The sequence below is a fragment of the Gobius niger genome (genome assembly GCF_951799975.1).
Source record: "Gobius niger genome assembly, chromosome: 17".
NCBI classification, from domain to species: Eukaryota; Metazoa; Chordata; class Actinopteri; order Gobiiformes; family Gobiidae; genus Gobius; species Gobius niger.
The window spans coordinates 12,529,982-12,551,158 of record NC_136868.1 but is presented as its reverse complement, the minus strand read 5'-3'; positions in this window follow the sequence as shown (position 1 = coordinate 12,551,158).

Here is a 21,177-nt window from a genome sequence, read left to right as displayed (position 1 = left end):
CTTTTTCTATGTTTTCCCAGCTTCTGTTCAATTTCAAACAGTGCTTCTTCTGTTTGTTCAAATCATTAACATTTGGAAAGCTCTGACAAGTGACTGCCGATGTGATATTGGGCTTTTACAAACAAAGCTATTATTACTTGGTGCTAACCGTTTTCCGACAAGCCCGGACCCCATGTTGACGCCGAACGTGTTTATTTGATGTCATAAAACTTGACAACTGATCATTAAATCATGAAACTGAAAATCGCCTAAAGCTGCGGCGCGCGAAGCCTGTGCCATACGAGATTCACCTGCGACATGAAGCAGGCAAAGTGTGTAGGTGAAGTGTGAGCGTTAAGCATAAAGGTACAGCTTCTCTATTATTTAACACTGTATTTACTGACACGCTTGGACAGAGACAGGAGACATGACAAATTAAGTGACCCGTCATTGCTCCACTGCACTCTGTTTAAATACAAGCAAAGTACATTATATAGGAGGCCTTTTCAAATCGGGAGGGGGTATTGTTTTTTTCTCACATCTCTATCACTATATCTCACAGTTTGTTGGCTAGAAAATGATCTAAAACTGGCTCAGTGCGCACCTCCCCTTTTCTGCGCAGCTGTTTGGCGACTGCAATGAGAGGATTCGGCTTAGCATCGCGATTGAGAGGAAAGCGCTACCTGGAAATGTAAAACCTCAGGAGGAGCTTTTTGAGAATGCTAAGGCCTTGGGAATGCTAAGGCTAGTCACTGGAGAAGATCCAGAGATAACTTAAAGGTGTGCGAGTGGCTCGAAAACACTGCTTCAGGTCTATTTTTGATGGGAGAACAACATTGTAACATGGTTAAAGCTCTATAAAGTTGATTTGTTTTTTACTTTAAACCTGGTAAGAATCATTTTGCTGTTTAGCACCTGCTTGACACTTTTCAGAAATCATAAAATCATTTATTTCATTACGGATATATTCATTGGTGGGAAATGCCGACAATCTAAAGGACACTCAATTGTTTGGAAGGGTTTCACTGCTGACGGACTCACTCACCAGAGAACTTACAAAACAATTGATCCTGGAGCGTTGTAGAGACCACTGTTATCTGAAAGTAAAGTCCCCATGGTAACCACTCATACAACCGCTGGGTCACTACAAAGTCAAATAAAAAGTTGCATAATGCACCTTTAAGGGAACGGGCTCACCTCTCCTTATAATTGACCAGTAACTTTGTTGCTTTGAGGTCTGGTTGCCAAAGATTGAAATAGCAAGATATAACCTGCAATATTCAGCAGTGTGGCTTTAATATCTTGCTGGATTATTTTTCACAGACAACTGTTAAAAGCTCAGATGACACACACTCTGAAACCCAATCTATAATTTGACTTCCTCAAAGCATTAAGACAAGCAGAAGAGCCATCCATAATCACACATTGATTTTTCCATTCACACAAATTGACCTGAGGATAAACAGGAATGATTTTGGGGTCTCATCTGCATCTGTGGCTTGTTGCGGTCTTGATTATCCACAGCGCACCTATGTCTGAGCGAAAGTCAGAATGGGATGCACTCTAAGTAACTGTCACAAATGTATTGCTACAGACAGTGAACGAGTCACATGCCGATTTTGGCGCCGTTTACTGATTTACTGTGCAGTAATTGCCCTTCCTGTGTCAACAAGTCATTTTACTGTGACTGGGTAATGGGGGGCAAACAATCAAATATGAGCATAACTAAAGTATGCAACGAGCCTAATAATAATAATACATGAATCCTATATAACGCTTTTCCAGATGCTCATAGTCGCTTTACAATTTTGTGCATTATTCCTTCACTCCATACTTGGTGGTGGTAAGCTAATATTGTAGCCACAGCTGTCCTGGGGTAGACTGACTGAAGCGAGGCAACCAGTCTGCGCCATCGGCTCAACCACTCACTCACTCATTACATTCACCCCAGGCTTCCTCATGTTGCCAAACGGTCTCCCATCCAAGTACTGACCAGGCCCTGCCCTGCTTAGCTTCCGAGGTCTGACGGGATCAGGCAGAGCAAAGGCCACAATCCTAAAGGCTCAATCTAGGGATCCTCAGATTTCATGACAATGCTTTAGAGACAGTTGCATCACTGCCGCTCTTGAATTGTTCAAGGTTTATGAACTCACTTATCTTCAGAAAGTCCATGCAACAATGGAAGGCAATACCACATCTGTGGCACCATTTTTTCTAATAGAATACTCATTTCATAAAAATGATACAATAGTGACCAAATGCCAAAATTCAGACAGCACACTGAGTCTACTGTCAAAATTAACTCCCACAATAACAGTAAAAATTTAAGTCAGGGAAGTGGAATGATATTCTCTTCTCAATTACACCTCAGATGCATGTTCAAACCAATCATACGTGCAGATCGGAAGAAAGAATTTAGAAAACCCTGTATTAAGACGTGACTAAAGCTGCAAGATTTATGGCCAAACAAATCTAAATTCCCATGTGTATGGTTTCAATTAAAGTCTATAGGTAATACAATGTCTTGTACAAACACAGCTTCTCAGTGTATCATGTTTCCTTGGAATCTTGTTTAAAACCCTGTCTCCCTGTAGTTTCTTTAAAACCCTGTCTCCCTGTAGTTTCTTTAAAACCCTGTCTCCCTGTAGTTTCTATAAAACCCTGTCTCCCTGTAGTTTCTTTAAAACCCTGTCTCCCTGTAGTTTCTATAAAACCCTGTCTCCCTGTAGTTTCTTTAAAACCCTGTCTCCCTGTAGTTTCTTTAAAACCCTGTCTCCCTGTAGTTTCTATAAAACCCTGTCTCCCTGTAGTTTCTTTAAAACCCTGTCTCCCTGTAGTTTCTTTAAAACCCTGTCTCCCTGTAGTTTCTTTAAAACCCTGTCTCCCTGTAGTTTCTTTAAAACCCTGTCTCCCTGTAGTTTCTTTAAAACCCTGTCTCCCTGTAGTTTCTTTAAAACCCTGTCTCCCTGTAGTTTCTTTAAAACCCTGTCTCCCTGTAGTTTCTTTAAAACCCTGTCTCCCTGTAGTTTCTTTAAAACCCTGTCTCCCTGTAGTTTCTTTAAAACCCTGTCACCCTGTAGTTTCTTTAAAACCCTGTCTCCCTATAGTTTCTTTAAAACCCTGTCTCCCTGTAGTTTCTTTAAAACCCTGTCACCCTGTAGTTTCTTTAAAACCCTGTCACCCTGTAGTTTCTTTAAAACCCTGTCTCCCTGTAGTTTCTTTAAAACCCTGTCTCCATGTAGTTTAGACATCTACAAACACTTTTTAAAATGCATTGTTGTATTAGTTTAGCAGTTCCTTTTACCATCTTCACTCGAAGACCAACTCTACTGGAAACGCTTTAAACATGCACCGTGAACTGACTAGCGTGCTGACAATCGCAAAACTGAAGAAAAGAAACTTGCAATAAGATATTTTTACAAAATCATTCAGCCCTCGAGGAGACCCAGTTAATTTAAGCTCAGTAGATACTGCATTTATACAGAAGTGCTGCAAAATATAGTAACAACTTTGAAAGAGTCTGCTGTAACCTGTGGCTTGTTAAAACTTGCATGTGATCGATACAACACAGACGCACTTGAACCGAAACAGATCCCAGAACAACAGCTCCTTGTGTCGGTCTGCGGAAAGACTGAGAGAAATAGATGTTATTGTTGATGAGGACGGCAACTGATGGATAATGTGAGGACCACTGCTGATATAATGTGATCCTTCAACACCGGAATGCACCTTAAGCCAAAGCGTCCTAAGTCAGAGGGTCAGCGTTTTTTGTCTTTACTTCTTTTGTAAACCTATGGCTGCTCGTACAATGATCAAACATGTAATAGATACGTTCAGAACAGACAAAAAACCACCAAGAGGTGTTTTTTTGTGCATCTCTCAGTACTTTATATATCAGCAGCACAGTTTCTATATTTTTCCCTCACCCTTTGTTTTAATGGGTCTTTCCCATGAGCAGTTATGCACAGTTGAATGAAACAAAAATACAATTATAAAGACCACACACTCACACACCCCGTCCCTCCGGTACTGTCCAGGCATGATAGAAAAAGGGGAATAAAATCAATCAATCAAGCAAGACTGGTAAACAAGAGACAAAATGACATATTTGTTCAGATTTTAATATATTTCAATTTAGTTTTAGTCGTTTGACCAAAATGCTATCTAATTTTAGTCAAGATTGAGTCAAATAATTCTCTTCAATTTTATGCAAATTTTAATCGACTATAATTGGAAATACATTTTGTGGACTTTATGTTGTTATTTATTAATAATATTTAATCAAGCTCCTCTGGTTTATGGAGCTTCTCCCACATGAACAAAGCTCAGAGCTGTTCCTGTAGTGGTGAAGGCCTTTAGAGGCTCTTTCAAACTGTCAAAGGACGTTTGGAGGATTTTAGTCGACGGAAATATCTGGATATTCTCTTTATTTTAGTTTTAGTCCAATTTTAGTCAGCAAAAATATTACTTTGACTAAAATTATGACTAAATATTTGACAAAATTAACACTGATATAGTTATGTAAAATTTAGACATGAATTATATTTAGAATAGGCTACATATAATTATGTACATTCATAGTTGTTACATGTGACCAGGTTTGACCACATGAGATATTTGCACTTTTGGCACCGTTGATCTGAGCTGCTGAGAGCTCTTACTGGACACTCTCTTTAAATGACCAGAGCTATTGCTCCACACTCAGAGTCTGTCTAAGTTTCCATCAACATGCAATCATCTTTTTAGCGGCTGTTAGACCAGCTAGAATTATTAATCAATAATTATTAAAAATTCAATATCAACGTGTAAAAATATTGAACACTCTTTTCAGGTTTGGTGCACGTTTTGAGGTGGTAAATCAAAGACAATTTCAAAATACAAGGTGAGGTTTAAAGGGGCTAGATGCAAGTTCGCCATTTTATACTCACCACTGCCACCTCAGGTCATACGTGTAACTGCACCTTTTATATTAAGCTCATGCAATTTGGACCTGAAGTGACATAGTCCCTTTAAGGCTTGCAAGTTGGAATAAAGAGATAAATGTCCATAGTTTCCCACCTCTGACGGGGCAGCTGAACTCATCTGACTGCTTCACACCTGAGCAGCTCTTCCTGTTTGAGGTCATGAGTCTGGAGAAGAATTCAAGATTATAAAAATATACTTTACTTGGCTGATTTAATTTCAAGAAGCTGAAAGTTCACGTTCGTTAAAAACATAAACACGGTTCCCCCATTCGAGCAGTGAACGGAGAGTGGACTGTGACAGAAACCTACAGCTGGTTGTTGCGAAAGGTTCAATTCTTCATAAGTGACTTTGTTTAAGATTATTCAGCACACACTTTTAAAAGTTATTTACTTGTGTTTGCGTCCGTGAAGAGTGGAGTCTCAGCAAACGCTCTGTTTAGAGTTTGACCGATGGTTTCTCATGTTTGGTACAATACAACAAAATGTAAAATGTAAACAATCGCTTTGTCAGGGGCTACAGGGATCCTACTCAAGATCTCAACAAAGTATGCTGGATTTGCCTGTTTGTGAAGTGAAATAAAATTATACATATATAACAAAATTATAACAAATTATAAATAACAAACTGAAAAGTGGGATGTGCAAAAGTTCCGGGCCCCCTTTCCTTTTAGTGCAACCATTTGCCTTTAGAAGTTGCCTGATGATTATAAAGTTATAAAGCTGGGTTAGGTTATAAAAAGATTTCCAAAACTTTGAACATCTCTCAAAGTACTGTTAAATACACCATCCAGGAATGGAAAGAGTATGACATCACTGCAAACCTACCAAGACCCGGCTGTCCTCCTCAACTTACTGACCGAACAAGGACAGGACTGACCAGAGCTGTTACCAAGAAGCCTATGATGACTCTGGAGGAACTGCAGAGAGATACAGCTCAGGTGGGGGAACAACTATCAGTCATACACTGCACAAATCTGGCCTTTATGGAAGTGTGGCTAGAACAAGCCATTTTTAAAAGAAAACCATAACAAGTCCTGTTTTCTCTTTGCCAGAAGCCACATGGGGGACACTTCTGAAAACCCCACTTCTCAGGGTTTTTTTTTATAAAAAAAAAAATCAAAATCATGTTTAAATATCATTTCACTTCACGCTTGTGTGTCACTTAGTGTTTGCCTTTTACATACAATTTCAATTAAATATATTTATGTTTGTGGTTCATAGTACAGCAAAATGTAGAAAAGTTAAAGGGGGGTGGATACTTATGCAACCCACAGTGAAATGTATGGACCGGATAAGTCTGGAGACCTCTGGAGAATTAGATGTCATGACTTTGCTTGGTTGATTTTCCAAAATTGTAATTTCCCTGAACTGTTGATTAAAGTTAGCTTAATGTCACCACATGGTCATGGGGTCATTGTTCGGTCACAGAAACCAGTGGGATAGCTGAGACTTGACCAAAATAAAGGCTGGAAGTGTCCCGTTATGGCACAGACACATCCTGCCGAACAAAGGCCCGCTCCACATCATTGAGAATAAGTCTGTGATGAAAAGCCCAAAACAAAGCCGTCAAAGTTAAACAAATTATGTCCACACAATTTTTCTCAGAAAAATGAGGCAAATGCTCAAACAATAAGCATAATAAATCACTGCGGCCAGAAACTAAAATACAGACATTTCAGACACATTTGGGAAGGTGCTGTATAATCAAAAACTCTAGTGCAAAGAGGAGGCCAGGAAGGATGCATGAACATCTGCAAATACTGAGCCACACCTGTGAGATACGATGCATGACGGGTCAATAACAGCAATGACAAGTCACTGAAGGATGAATTTGGGGATTTTGAAATAGAGATGCTGACAGCTCAAAAGCTTTCCTTTTAATTTCAGACAGGACGTCTCTACTGAAACTCTGCTGACATTATAAATGTATAAGCTTAATTTAAACGTTTTTTAGTTTAATTTTGTTATTTTAACACTCAAAGATTCTTACGTTGGAGTATTCATTTACTACCGGTGCCTTGGAGTAGACTGATACAAGCAATGCTCTGCCACAGGCCTCTCCAACCACCAGCAAACACTCACTCACACACCACATTCACACAACGTGGGTGAAGTGTCTTGCGCAAGGACTCAATGACAGTCTGCACCTGCAGGAGCTTACAACATATTATGGCACGGAGCAAACAGTTTTCCCAAAAGAAACATGTCTGGATGCAAACTCAAATCAAACCATAAATCAGCATATTGAGTACTGATTTATTAAGAAATGAGCCTGAACATATTATGGCCTTGAGCTTTCTCATTGTTGGCCACAGGCCGTGGCCAACAATGAGACTGGCTCCCAGACCAACATCTATCAACACTCCTATAGACCACCTCCTTAGAAATTCCATGTTTAAGTCAAAATGCAGTCCTTTTGACACTAACACTGCTGACAGTTACTGGGCGTGCCACAGATTTAAACCCTGGTTCTGTTTTTTTTTTGGTAATTAACACATCCATGTCAATTCATGAGAAATTTTATCTCTTGAGGAACAGGCAGCTCTGTTTCTTCTGGCGAGAAATCTATGAAGCTGTTTATGGTTTTAGTGGAACTTGCCAGAAGATCTTGGCCCTTCACCTTGTCCAAGTCATGCAAACTGAACTAGTCACTCAATATTTACATGTCACGCAAATCAAAACATCTGCTCTGACGACAAAATATTCACACATAGAGGTGATAGCCCACAAGTTTCTTTGAAGCGACCTTTGGATCCGTGGGTAAACGCTCAACAGAGCTGCTGCGACAGCACAAAATCACAATATAATGATCTCTTCAAATTTAGATATCGCGATTAGATGTTAAACAAGAACTAAGGCTAAGGTTAAGGTATACTTTATTAATCCCCACAGGGAAACTCATTCTCTGCATTTGACCCATCCTCAATGCCGCTGGCATGACCTATAGGAGCAATGAGCTGCCAGCGTGGCCCGGTGCTCGGGGATCCATCTCTGTGATGTGGAGCCAGGCTGATGGTCAGAAACACCTGGCCATAGGATTAACCTATTGTACATGTTTTTAGTGGTAGGGGAAACCGGAGCACCCAAAGGAAACCTACACAGACACGGGAAGAACCTGCAAACTCCACACAGAAACATTTCCTGTAATAAAATGTTTCCGTAATCCCTCTAGGGGTAATACAAGTGTCTTTCATCTCCCCCTGGTGTCTCTGGCCAGAAAACCACCCTTGCAACTTTCCTGCTCCTGAGTCTGAGGCAAAATACACACTAATAGAATCACAAAGAAGAAGCTAACACGCTAACGAGCAAAGCTAACTTCGGGCTAGCAACACTTTAGCAGTGTTGACAGCCAAGTTTGAGTGAAAAAAATGATCTCAATTGTGTCATTGAGTTGTGCCACAGTGTATAATATCCCTCTCTCCCTTAGTTTGTTTCTGTCAGCGTAGTATTTACTCTCACGGACAATTAATGAGTAAAATCCATGACATCCTACGACACCTGCAGTGTTGCTTATGGGGTCTGGGAGCATGAGTTACTCAGTTCTGCTTTAATGTATTATATATTCCACTGTGCAACAAGTGCCATAATCAAGCCACGTTTGCGATATTGCCCTCTTTTTTTTTTTTTAGCTTTGATTATTATTTATTTGACAGCGAGACAATGCAATCAGGAATCAAAGCAAGTCGCGAGCGCTAATTCATGTCTGATCTGTGTAGCTTTGAGAAATCATGGTAAAACTTCCTCAGCTCCACCGCACAGAAAATTGCTATACCATGATGACGCAAGTTTCAAATCCCTCAAAACACAGAAAACCACATGTGTCCACAGCGTTTGTGTGAATGGAATCCCAACCATTTTGCACATACCGTTTTTAGTCCCTACATGCCCTTGGAGCTGGAACATTTTGTGATCACTATGTTCTCAATCAAAGCTTTCTCCGACCCCATATCATTTAGAACAAACTTCTCTCATTTCGTAAGAATTTAATTGTCCACCAGATAACTTGCCAGAAAATGACGCTGTTTTTGGTTAAAGTCTCGTACTCAGGTAAGCCGCCATGTTGGGGGGCTCTCTGATTGGTTAGTCAATCATGACCCTCAGAACTCGCTGACTGCACGTCTTAGTAGAGCAGAGGAAAAGCGAGTTGTCTGCATTAGAGTCACAAGCACCAAGCATGACTCTGATCTTACAACACATTGGTTAAATTTGAAAACCATTGTGTTCCATTTAAGATTGTAAAGCTGTGAAACCCAAATGATCCCGCTGCGCTGTTGAAAACCCCATTGGCGATCGACCCATAAGAATATATATTAACAATGCATCTGTTTTTGTCACACAAATATAGCTAAAACATTTCCTCTTCTACATAAAAATGAGTTATCTCAACTTTAAACACTTTCTTTTCACGGTTTTTGTTTGCCTACTTCTACAGTTCCATAAAATGCTCAGTTTTGTGCCATATCACACACTTGAGTTCCCACATTAGTGGAATCCAGCTGTTTTTCATGCCAGACCCAAATGAGAAGTGCATTTATCTCTGAAATGTCAACTTCCCTGTATTTTACACTCACAGCATGGACAATGTGGTGGTCCATTTCCAAACCAATAAAGAGCTTTGTTTGTTGCGAGCCATAAAACTATCAGCGAGATATGAACGCGGGCCTGGAGGGACCGGTGAGAGCCGCGCACTGGAGGAAGCAGATCTGGCCTATTATACGGTCGGCCTTTGGACCAAGGGGAGTCACGCCGGTCAGTCACACATTGGACACATGAATGAATAAATTAGTTTCCCAGGGACTCGGACTGCGGTTCAGCTATAGATTTACATTGCATATACGTATAAGGTCAAATATAAAGCATGGCGCAAGAGTCGTAATTCACACTCTGGCTGACCTCATCCTTCCAAGCTCAGGGCCTCGACCAAAGGCCTGGGAGTTCGAGGGTTTTGCGCAGTGTCCTTTGCTGTACTGCACTTTACTGGACTGAGACGACTGATGTTTTCCTAGGATCTGCTGTAGTCACTTAGGGGTTACAGGACTGGAGAGTGAAGACATGAGGCCTCATTCTGTTTCCTCAAACACATTTCATAACTTTCAGAAGACAAATTGTAGCTGTATTGCCACGGTAATGCTAACCAGCTCCTCCATTCTTGATCAAAAGAAATGCATTGAAATGAGGTGCACAGCGTTTTTTTATTTCAGTTTTCTCTCAAAAGATTATTCGTTTGGTTTTCAACAGCAGTTTTTTTACTTTTTTTTTTTTAACTAAAGTGAGTGTGCCTTTCCCTGTAACAAGCTTAAAAACAATAACAAGTTTATTTGTGTTGCAGCTCACTCATGTGTGTCCTATCTGCTTATGTCAATATTGACTGAGCCAATACACACTGTAACAACCTGACTGCATGAAGAGGTAACTGCTCCAACAGTAGAAAAGTGTAAACAAAGTGGTTCTAAACCAATAAAACCAACCCTTTATAAGAATAGGCCACCGTTTTCCCATACTGAGATATGTTCTTACAAAATTAAACATGTCGATTTTGTATGGGATAAAAAGGGGTACTATATTGTAAAGCTAATAGGAAGCACTTCAACTTTACAGTGTGGTTGTTATTATGCCTCACAATATAGTACCCCTTTTTATCCATCCATCCATCCATCCATCCATCCATCCATCCATCCATCCATCCATGTTCTCTCACTTGTCCGTGCCGTGTCGTGGGGGCAGCCGTTGGAGCTGCCCAAATCACATTGCACCAGCCCCTATGGCTCCTCCTGCAGGTGGTGGGTCCACGGGAGGACGGCCTCACAATTAAACGGGTCTGTTGGCCTCTAAAACGGGGCTTCTGAACCTCTCTTTGTCTGACCCGTCACCTAGGACCTGTTTGCCCTGGGAGACCCTACCAGGGGGCACAAAGCCCCCGACAACAAAGCCCCAGGATCATTTAGGTGCTCAAACCCCTCCACCACATCAAGGTGGCGGTTCCAGGAGGGGCACCCCTTTTTATTCGCTTAGAAAATCGACATGTTTAATTTTGTGTGACTATACTTGGATCGTGCAACTTTTCAAGTAACTGTATTTAGATGGAAGAACTGGTGGCTTCTAACATCACCCCAGTTTGGTGCTATAGTTAGTATGATGAGAGAGGCTTATGCTAACAACATCTTTTGCGTGAGCTCAGGTAAGAACATATCTCAGTATGGAAAAACGGTGGCCTATTCCTTTAACTTTCCTTTTTGCAGTTTAACCTTGTTCTTACACATACTATCAAAACGCAGCATTCCTCACAGAGATGTATACATTCAGTATAGAGTATAAGGCCAACTATCTAAACAATGTATTGCTCTTCACCGAAATGTGGAGAAAAATAATAATTTATTGTTAGTGACTTCATATGTGTGTGCTGCCAAGAGCAAGACGCATTGTGTAACTGTCAGTGCACACACATACACTCCTGATACTTATGTCTAAATGAGTCTAAATACTGTACGCAAGTGCCCCATTTTTCTTTTTGTTTTTTATAGAAAAACAAATAAAAAAGAATGAAACTTTAAACTAAACAATCAAATTCAGAAAGCCCTTCTTATTGTGCGTTCCAGGCAACTGGTAACTAGAAAAGTGCCTTGGAACGCCGCTCGCACTGGTAATTACAACTTGAAAACTCGGAGACCTCAAGATAAAACTGTAACAAAACCATTGCATCAGTGACGTGATTATTATATCTGGTTTGGAGAAACGTTAGCATCGTATGAGCTCACTGTTGTAGCATTAGCCATTTTGTTACATACGACTCTATTCACCTGGAACAAGGTCGTAAGTCGTCATTTTCTAGTGGGAAAGATACCAGTTACCAGTAGCCTGGAACACACCATCAGTTTGCAAAAGGGGAGCAGGAAATACATTTTCAAAAGTTAACAATCAAGCTCCTCCCCCTTCCTCCTGATTGGACATATAGTTTGGTTCACATGTATGTATATACAGTATATAAATCTAGATGACATTTTTGTCAAACGACCAAGACTAAAACATGTTGTCAAAATGTACATTTACTGTGTGCAGTTTGATTTTCTCTTTCCCATAAACACAGTGCAGATCACATGACCAATTCATCAAGTGGACCGTCGCTAGTTCCTTCTTTGTGGCTACAGTGTGGCAATTCTTGGCACGTTGCTTGAAATGAATAGCACAATGCTTGCATAGTACAAATTTGTTTTCCAAAGCCATTCTACTATAGTGCACTTAAGTATTATGTACTTCAGTATTAGCGTAGTGGTTATCTGCAAGTGATACAAAAGCTTCTTTTCACATGTTGTTTGTGTACTCTTTTATTCAGAGCATATGATTCTCTTTCTGTGGGTTGTGTATCAGCATCTGTTTTTATTGTTTCATTGATTTCCACTGGTCACTGTGGTCAATTTCCCTTGTGGATTTATCTAAATTTAGTCTTGTCTGGGGTTAGTTTTAAATTACTCGATGTATAAATAGCCAACTACTACTGTTTCTAATGTCCTGGTTTTGACACTGTAATAGTTGGCTTTGTGTGAGAATATGTGACCTGCATTTAGTTTAAGCTTGAGTATGTGTGGCTTGTGACAGAGCGTATCCGCTGATAAGTGAAAGCAATAACACAGAGGTTTGGGCGATTTCACAGGCTTTATATCCAGAGCAGAGCCATTAGGAATGCTTTAGTGAACTCCTGCGGTCAGACAATGGTCCTATGGTAATGAGTAACTGCTTCTTCCCACATAGTCGGTGTTTGTTAAATCAGTCTGACTGACTCCATGTACTAAACAGAGTAATACCATCGTGTCCTGCTTCCTTTGGATTTAATTCCCCTGGCCTCAAATAAATCAATGTAAAATTGTGTTTTGGACGGGAGCTCACGATAAACAGCTAATAATCCTATCACTTTCAAATATGACAAATATGACCAGAATCAGTCTCCAAGCCAGCTGGAGCACATTTGTAAAGCTATCCTGAAATGAGCCTTTCTCCATTGACAGAAGTGGAATTAGTGGCTTGAACGACACTGAATGTGGTGATGCAATAGGGGCACGCACAGATTTGGATCTCATGCTCTGTATTGACGAGACGAAAGGGTTGGATATGGGTTTGGGATGCTCCGAGGACAGAGCAGTGAAGCAGAGGTTGCCAGAAAAGGGAATGCTGTTGATATTGTTACATTGTCCATGATCAATTGTACTGAAATTGTCAGCAGAATTACTGAAGCTTGATTTTAATTATCATAACTGCCTTTTTGTATGTTTATTACAAGCTGTTTCCTTCATTATTATTCAGTCTGCGTGAAGTGAGAGCCACTTGTGTGTTTTACAACGTCTAATGACAAGTTGTCTGTGTCTGATTGAGCAAAAGACACAGTTGACCTGGCAGGAAGAATTCAGCATCTTACCTCAATAGGTTGAAGTAACTATTTGAATGATTAAGATAAAATGTCAGCATATGTCACCTAGTGACAAATATTCTGCTTGGGTTTTCTTGTACTGACAATGTGGATTTTTTCTTCATGCTTTCCTTCATTATACTATATTAATTTAAGAATTATCAAAGCAGAGCCGGCCGATAGATGGGACACTTGTGCCGAGTACCCGCCCCCTCTCGCTGAAAACAAAAGGAGAATTAATACTGTATAACGACAGATATAAATGTCTTCATTTTACCCTATAAATCGTTTTATGGGGGTAAAAAATTCCCAGCCAGTCTTGCTTACGGACACATCAGTTCAGAGTCAGAAGACAATCGGTAGCTAATTTATTTTGAACATAAGTGTGACGTAGCGCCTGTTCCCTCAGGCCGGCTGGTGGCACTGCGAGTATAAATGGCCCATCAGATTAGCTTTCTGTTCCCTGACCTCAAGCACTTTGCGCATCGCTGCTTTGATCTCAGGTATATAGCCCATTGAAACCATCTTTAAAGGGACTAGATGCAAGTTGGTCATTTTTAAACTCACTACTTGCGCGTGTCACATATCCCTATCAAATAGAAATAAGCAAGTAACACAGGAAATAACACAAACGGCAGACACAACTGAAATTATAATAGTGTCTCTGCACACAGAACGTACACACATTAACATCAAAGAGACACAGAACAAACAGTGTCCTGGCCACAAAGGCCAACAGCACGGAACGTTCTAAGGTGTGGTCCTTTTATAGGCATGGCTGGCACAGGTGACTTTAAGGAGTTCCTCCAGGTGTAGAGCTGCCCCACCAATCGACCAGCAGTAGAGCCAGTGAACCAACCAACAGCCAGGACTCCCAAGGCAATCCACCCACCGCAGCCCAGGACCACAGCAGCATATACAAACAGGAGGGAGACTGGAGGCCTGAGCAATGGGCGCTGGCTCCTCTGCTTTATGACCACGACACTGGGGGCCGCCATTGCTCCGCCATTGCTGTAGTACCTCAATATCGCCACTAGGCCCCCATTGAAAAGCATTGGAGTTTAGACACCTTAAAAACAACTTTAACACCTGGTTTCAATTTTTTAAACACTAGACTAGGCTAAATATTCCTCCTGAGATTACACTGGGTTAATCACAATATATGAAACCAGGGTGGTTTTCGTAAAAAGATTTTTTAAAATCTCGTACTTAATGAGGCTCGGACTGTTAGCATTGGAGCAGCGTGAGCTACACGTCACGCAAGGGCCGAGTCTACGGTGAAAATCCCGCCCGTATGTCCTTTTTAGGAACATGCTTCGTCAGAGCTGGGGAGGGGGAGTCTGTAAATCCACCATGAATTCCCCCACAACCGTGGTCATTATGGTAAACGGGGAGGAGTGAGCATAAGACGTACATTTTTTTTTACAGTCTATGGGCCTGAGGCTGCACATGAATCCATAACAAACGGTTTTCACCCAAACAAATGTAAAATAAACCAATTTATATTCTATTTACAACGGAACAATTTAAACAAACCTGTGTGGCTGTACTGGTAGTTGTCCTGTATATCATGGTCATTTTCCGGGCAGACCACCTGGTGGCGTTGCAGTACATTTCATAATGTAAAGTTATTGTTTCCATCACTAAAGCTACCTAGCTCTATCCACTCCACCATTTAAGTTCATTGACTGCTACTATCTGTCAATGGTCATTGTTGGGAAACAGCTCCATATGGCTTATTAAACGTGCTCAGCATTATGTGGCTTAGCTGTGAGTCTTGCCCGGATACCTCCTCATTTCCCTCTTCAGTGATTCAGAAGAAGAAATTTGTAGGTCTCAAATGTGCAGGTCTCTGTAGCTCTGTAACTTTTTTTCTGCTCATAGTCTTCCCTATGAAATATCTGAAGCAACATATCACTTTCTTTGCATCATTTGACAAATAAACAACAAATGATCCTCCCAACAGGTGATCATAACCCTTGAAAATGGCCTATTTCGCTCTCAAACCTATTATTCCACTGCCAATGGACATTCAGGACTGTATTTTAAAGAGAAGAGAGAGAAAAAGGCAAACACTTAAAGGACAAACATTCACTTATACAGTTAAGTCAGGCAGCAGGTTTTTCCCAAGTTCCCGTTTTTGTTTGCTTGTGTGTCTTTCAACTCGACTTCAACTCCTTCCAGAGTTTCAAATCGCTGTTCAAATCAGAGTCGAGGGTGCAGTTTTGGAGACCGCATGGAGTTATTTCTGTCACTCTGGAACATAAAAGGCACGTATGAATCTTGTCTTCGCTGCCAGCCTGGGGCCTCAGCACAGTCCACTGCCGCTGATCACATGAACTGGAGAGTGTCATCCTCAGGCCAGGACCACAAGTCAACAAGCACATGACTACTACATTTGACTAAACAGCACGCATATACATACACACACACACATTGTAGAGATACGGTACCACGATACCAAAGGCCTGTGCTCAAATGCACCTATGAGCGTAATAGCTGGGGGTAAACACTGTTGTATCCAGGTCAGTGGCAACAAAAAGCCAGTGTGCTTCCTTACCAAAAGCTGTAAAACACAAATGAAAAGGCAGTTATGGGCATGGTAAGGGGAAAAAAACAACAACAAAACAATCATCAGTCTGTGTGATAGGATGGGGGTTATGGGGTACTGTTGCTTGCTGTATTCAGTTGCCCTGGGGCAGATAGGAGGCACAGTGGGGCAAACAAGTGCCAATACAGAGAGGAGAGAGGACGTTTGTGTCTATAAGGCTCCAGGGCAATGGGATAGTCACACAGCGTAGGTATAAAGCGCAGCAGAAAACAGTTTGTGTGGTCAGAGAAAAATGAACAATGCTTTTGAATACAGTATGGACCAACAGTGTTGGTTGCACTATACTGTAAACATGATTAAGAATTACATATTTTAACAATGGGTTATCATCATCATCGTGTCATTCATTTGCTGCTTTATTCCTATTGGATACTACATTTATCTGAACCACATTGAAAAGTGGGTCTGCATTACTATATCCAGCAATAACTAAATAGACAAATTGTTAAAGCAGTCACAAAATTATAAAAGGAGTGATGATGCAAGTATTTTGTGGTAGTGTTGTTGAGACCATTTACCATTTGTTCCCTATAAAAGGCCCCAGTTTACTATTGCTCGCCCTCTGGCCTTGTGTAAACTTCTGCATGTTGTTGGCGCTTGAGGGCTTTTCATGTATTAGTGTCGCTGTAGATCCCTTCCCAGGAGCACATTATGGCGCAACGCTGTAGCAGCAGCAGATTGGGTTTGCGTTTCCCTGATGGTCCTGTGGATGAGTGTTCTCTCTTAGTACAGCACATGAAATGTGGCTCTAACGGGTACTTTAAGTGTAGCTGCATGTAGCTTAGGGTACTTGAGCATACATGCAGTCTGTAACTATAACTAGTGCGAGCGTTGCCCATTACTATCCTGTCTTTCTGCTAAACCTGACATCTCTGTCTGCGATTTGTGTCGGTCCAACAGTCCAACTCACTGCCCAATTAATAAATCTGTATCTCATGGACTCGATATGCATCTCAGCAAAGGTTTTAAATACATTCTAATGAACTCTAAAAGAACGAAATACATATTTTTGCAACAAATAAATTCTATTTAACTAATGGAACATTTTCAATGGAACTTGTTCATCTTAAGGGCTAAAAACCTTGGTCATGCACCAAATTATATTATGTTATATGGTGACATTGACATTAATATTGACACACAACAGTTCAAATAAGTCAATTATCTTGATGAGGATGTTGTTCAGGGTTTACAATAGTTAGAGAATTAGTCAAAGAAAACCCACCCAGACACGGGGGGGCATGCTCCACACGAACACAAAATCAAACCTGCATTCATGCCTCTGATTTATGTTAAGCCCCAAATCCTTATGTTCATGCTGTTCAGCTTTCTTTATGTTACTAACTTTGAACAAATTGTTATGAAAGCGTCTGAAGAAGCACATCATTGATCCAGCTGGACCCTGTGCGAGAAGGACCATGTTTAATGTGCAGATTAAGACATGACAAATATATCTGCACAAAAGATGGATTGTGAAGTCCACGAGTGGCCTCAAATGTGACTGACCTTTACCCTCCTCTGAGACATGGGACAAACTAAAAGCACAAAGAAAGGGGTCTGTTTTGTATCTTTGTCCCAAATAACGTGTTAAGAAATCATTCATTTATTATACTATACTATACATATTGCAGATATAAAACATTAACTTAATCATCATTGATAGAAAAGGGGAAAATGCAATATAGTGATTGCAAACTATGTGGAAAAGGTTTTGTCAAACTTAATAGACCATAAAAAGACAACAGGCTGCATATTGTAGCAGCTCACACATGGAACAAGCTAAACTCCAAGACACCCCATTATTAACACTCGTAAATTTACCTCAAGCGCGTGAAAGACTTAGATTTAGTAGCTTGTAGTGCTTTGCCTGAAACTCTTTTTGATGCCGTTTGTAAACCATGGCTCAAATGTTTGAGCAGGTCGTCCAATAATGTGTGAATAATTACTGCAGTACAGCGCTTTGAAAACCTTGTCACACAGGTTTGTAAGGTGCAATACAATTAATTGTAATTGTAGTTAATTAGATTTTCCCTTCCCTTCATCAGAAAGAGTAATAATCATCATATAAATCCTAAACAATACCTCTCTATTTTATACCATTGTAAACATAAACATAGTTGCAAACATTGATGATAATAATAATAATTCCATAATACCAAATTTTATTAATCAAAGATCCCCTTTCAACAAATTCTCTGTAGCTTCTGCTGAAAACATTTGCAGTGCATGTTGTTATCTATCTGCTCCATTATCCACATCTTGAAGTGATCCCAGACACGGCACAGAAGAAACTGCAGGTTGTTTTAAGAGGAGCTGCTTGGACTATCTCGGGCCTCGAGCGGTCTCATATGATTTCTCAAAGCCAACTTTCTTCTCAGTCATGAGTTAGCATGTTTTCCTTGCTCAAAGCAAGCGCCCAACAATAAGACCTAAATGTTCTTGAGAAGCTATAAACTACTCTCTTCACTATGTTTGTGATCGCCGCCTACAGAAAAACTTGCTACAGGCGGTCCAAATTTCTGCAAGACATCACTGAACAATAGATTCATGTCTAGGGAGATTTTATTCACCATGTCACAAGGGTCTAACAGATTGCATCCTGTTATTATATGGTTGTCATGCTGATTAATCAACCAACTTAAGCCAGCGCTGTGGGATTTTCTGCACATCTTTTGGCAAAATGCATAAAGTACATTGCGCTCAGAGTTATGCTTATATGATCCTATTATTCACTGATGCATATACTTCCTGGACCTGACGCATGTGGGTACCTACTGTATCTCTGCAGAACTAATGTATAGACTTCTTGGCTCTGACGTCAGACGTAAAATTCCCGTGGGAAACATCGTGAGCCATGTGTGGAGATTGTAGTTACATCAAGAGTTCATTAGTGTAGCACCTAGAGACACATTTTAAAGTTACTGTATAGCCTGCCACACCCATACTTTAGAACTGACTTGTTTTAGAATTGCTTAATATGCAAATTATCTGCAGTTACTAGACCAAATACCCCTGACACATACCATCTGTGCCTATAGTTGTAACAGTAAAGCACAAAATACTTGTGCGTCGTGAAGAAAAAAACAACAGGCTCAATAGGCGTAGGTATGCTAACGTAACACATTGATGGTTAGTTACAGGGAGCATAAACAACAGACTAAATATGTGTCTGGTATGAAATCACATATTATTTGCTCCGGAGTATTAGCCTGGCTAACGCTACACACGCTCGAATCATTTCGAACAGCAGTCTGGGGACCATGGCCAAAATTTTTGCATGGATTTGGGAACCAATCACATAACGAAGAGGGACGGCAAGACAATGTTGCGCTATTCGGTATACAGAAGCTTGTAGTTTGTATACGGATATCCTTTTTATCATTTATCGAATACATTTCAAAACGTAATGTAAAAGTAGTAGTAATAGTAGTAGTAATAATTAATGTTTTTTACGGTTCCAACATGACAGCAGCAGACGCAACGCTATCTTTCGATCATGCTTTAGACCGTGTTCTAAATAGTTTAGTTCGAAAGTTTGCAGCGGATACGTCATACGTCATCGGATACTATGATATGATCGGCTATGGCTACGTGCAGACGCATATGATTCGTAGCACCCAATAAACGGACAATCATAAACCACACCTCTCCTATGAGAAAATAAACTGGTGGTCCCAAGACTGAATATCACTTGTGATTTTAGTCTAGCATTAGCCAGGCTACCGGAGTATAAGACGCACCTCCTGCCAAACTATGAAAAAAAGTTATAGTCCGGAAATAACGGTATATGCACCTCCCACCCACCACCTCTTGTTCCCCTTTGCAGCGCAGCTGTTTTAATAAAGAGTAAAAAATACATTTAAAAATACACCGTTTGTTGTATGTGGCTGGAGTGAAGTTAAGTTTGAGATGAGAGGATTAAGTTTAGCAAAAGAGCAAGCAGTTTATATATGTTGAGGTGATTTTAATCTGTAAAGCACTTTGTGTCACATTGTGTATGATAAGCGCTATATAAATATAGTTTGATTTTATTACTTGAAAGCATTTTTTGGATACGCAGGACCTCAGGAGGAGATTTTTCGGAGTTGTTGCAGCACTGCAAAGAATAACCTCTAGGGAAGAAGTTTTTTTTTTCAGCTAACAACTGCAAAACCTCAGCTCACAAGCAAATATTTAGTTTCACATGGTCTCTACACCTGCATGCAAAGACAGAATTAGCTGATTTTTACATGCATAGAAAAACATAGAAAACTCATTTGATTTAAAAAGTGTGCTCATTAACCACATGCACTTCATACTATTCTGTGATTTATGGATGTGAGTTTGCGTCCATACAGTAAACACGTCCTGTCCCTGTCGGACAAATCAATGGTGGTATCTTTAACATGGCTGTTTTAATCTGGACATGAGGGCCCAGTTTAATCCAGGCACTGGGGAACCTCACAGAAAATAGTGAAACGGGACATCTATTCTGAGGACAGAGGCAAATGATTTTTAAAGCAACCGTGTCCAAACGATGGCTACACTCCTGGACCCCAAATCCCATGAGGCTTTGCAGACCACACGGCAACAAGGCATTGCGTTTCACCACGGAGACTGATGTTACATATCAAACAAAGCCAAAGAGATGCTTAATGTAATTGTCCCACACTCACTCGGGCCGCCGAATATATCAAAATTAGATTGCCTCTCACTCTGGCAAAGTAAAACACAATCAAATTAAATTTTCCTCAATAGATTTCATGACTTACGATCTGCAAAGGTCTCGGCCAGTCTTTCCGCATTGTTGAAAGGGATCTTTATTCATCGTTCCAAATTGAATCGGATTTGGTTTCCCCAAACAGTTAAGGACGTTGAGATGTCTCTGGCTCATAGTAAGAGCTTTTATTGTACGAAATGTGCAGTCAAGCCCAAGTCACAGGCAGGATTTGTTATAAATACAATATTGCATGAGTTAATAAAAACTGGATCAGATAAGCTCCAAAAGTTTAGCTCTTGTAGGGCTTTCCCGCTGTGCAGCATCATGCAGCGGTGTCGGTTAACAAGGTTCAAGGAATGACGATTTGTGAACGAGCCAGCATGGCCAGCCACAACAGCCTTTTTCTATATTTTTTTCAAATATATTTGTCTGGGACCTCTTCTTATCTATCCAGCAGGGGTTGTTTGGGAGGGAAAGTTTTCCTCTGTAATGGAGTGATGCTTTACAAATGAACAACTATGATTTA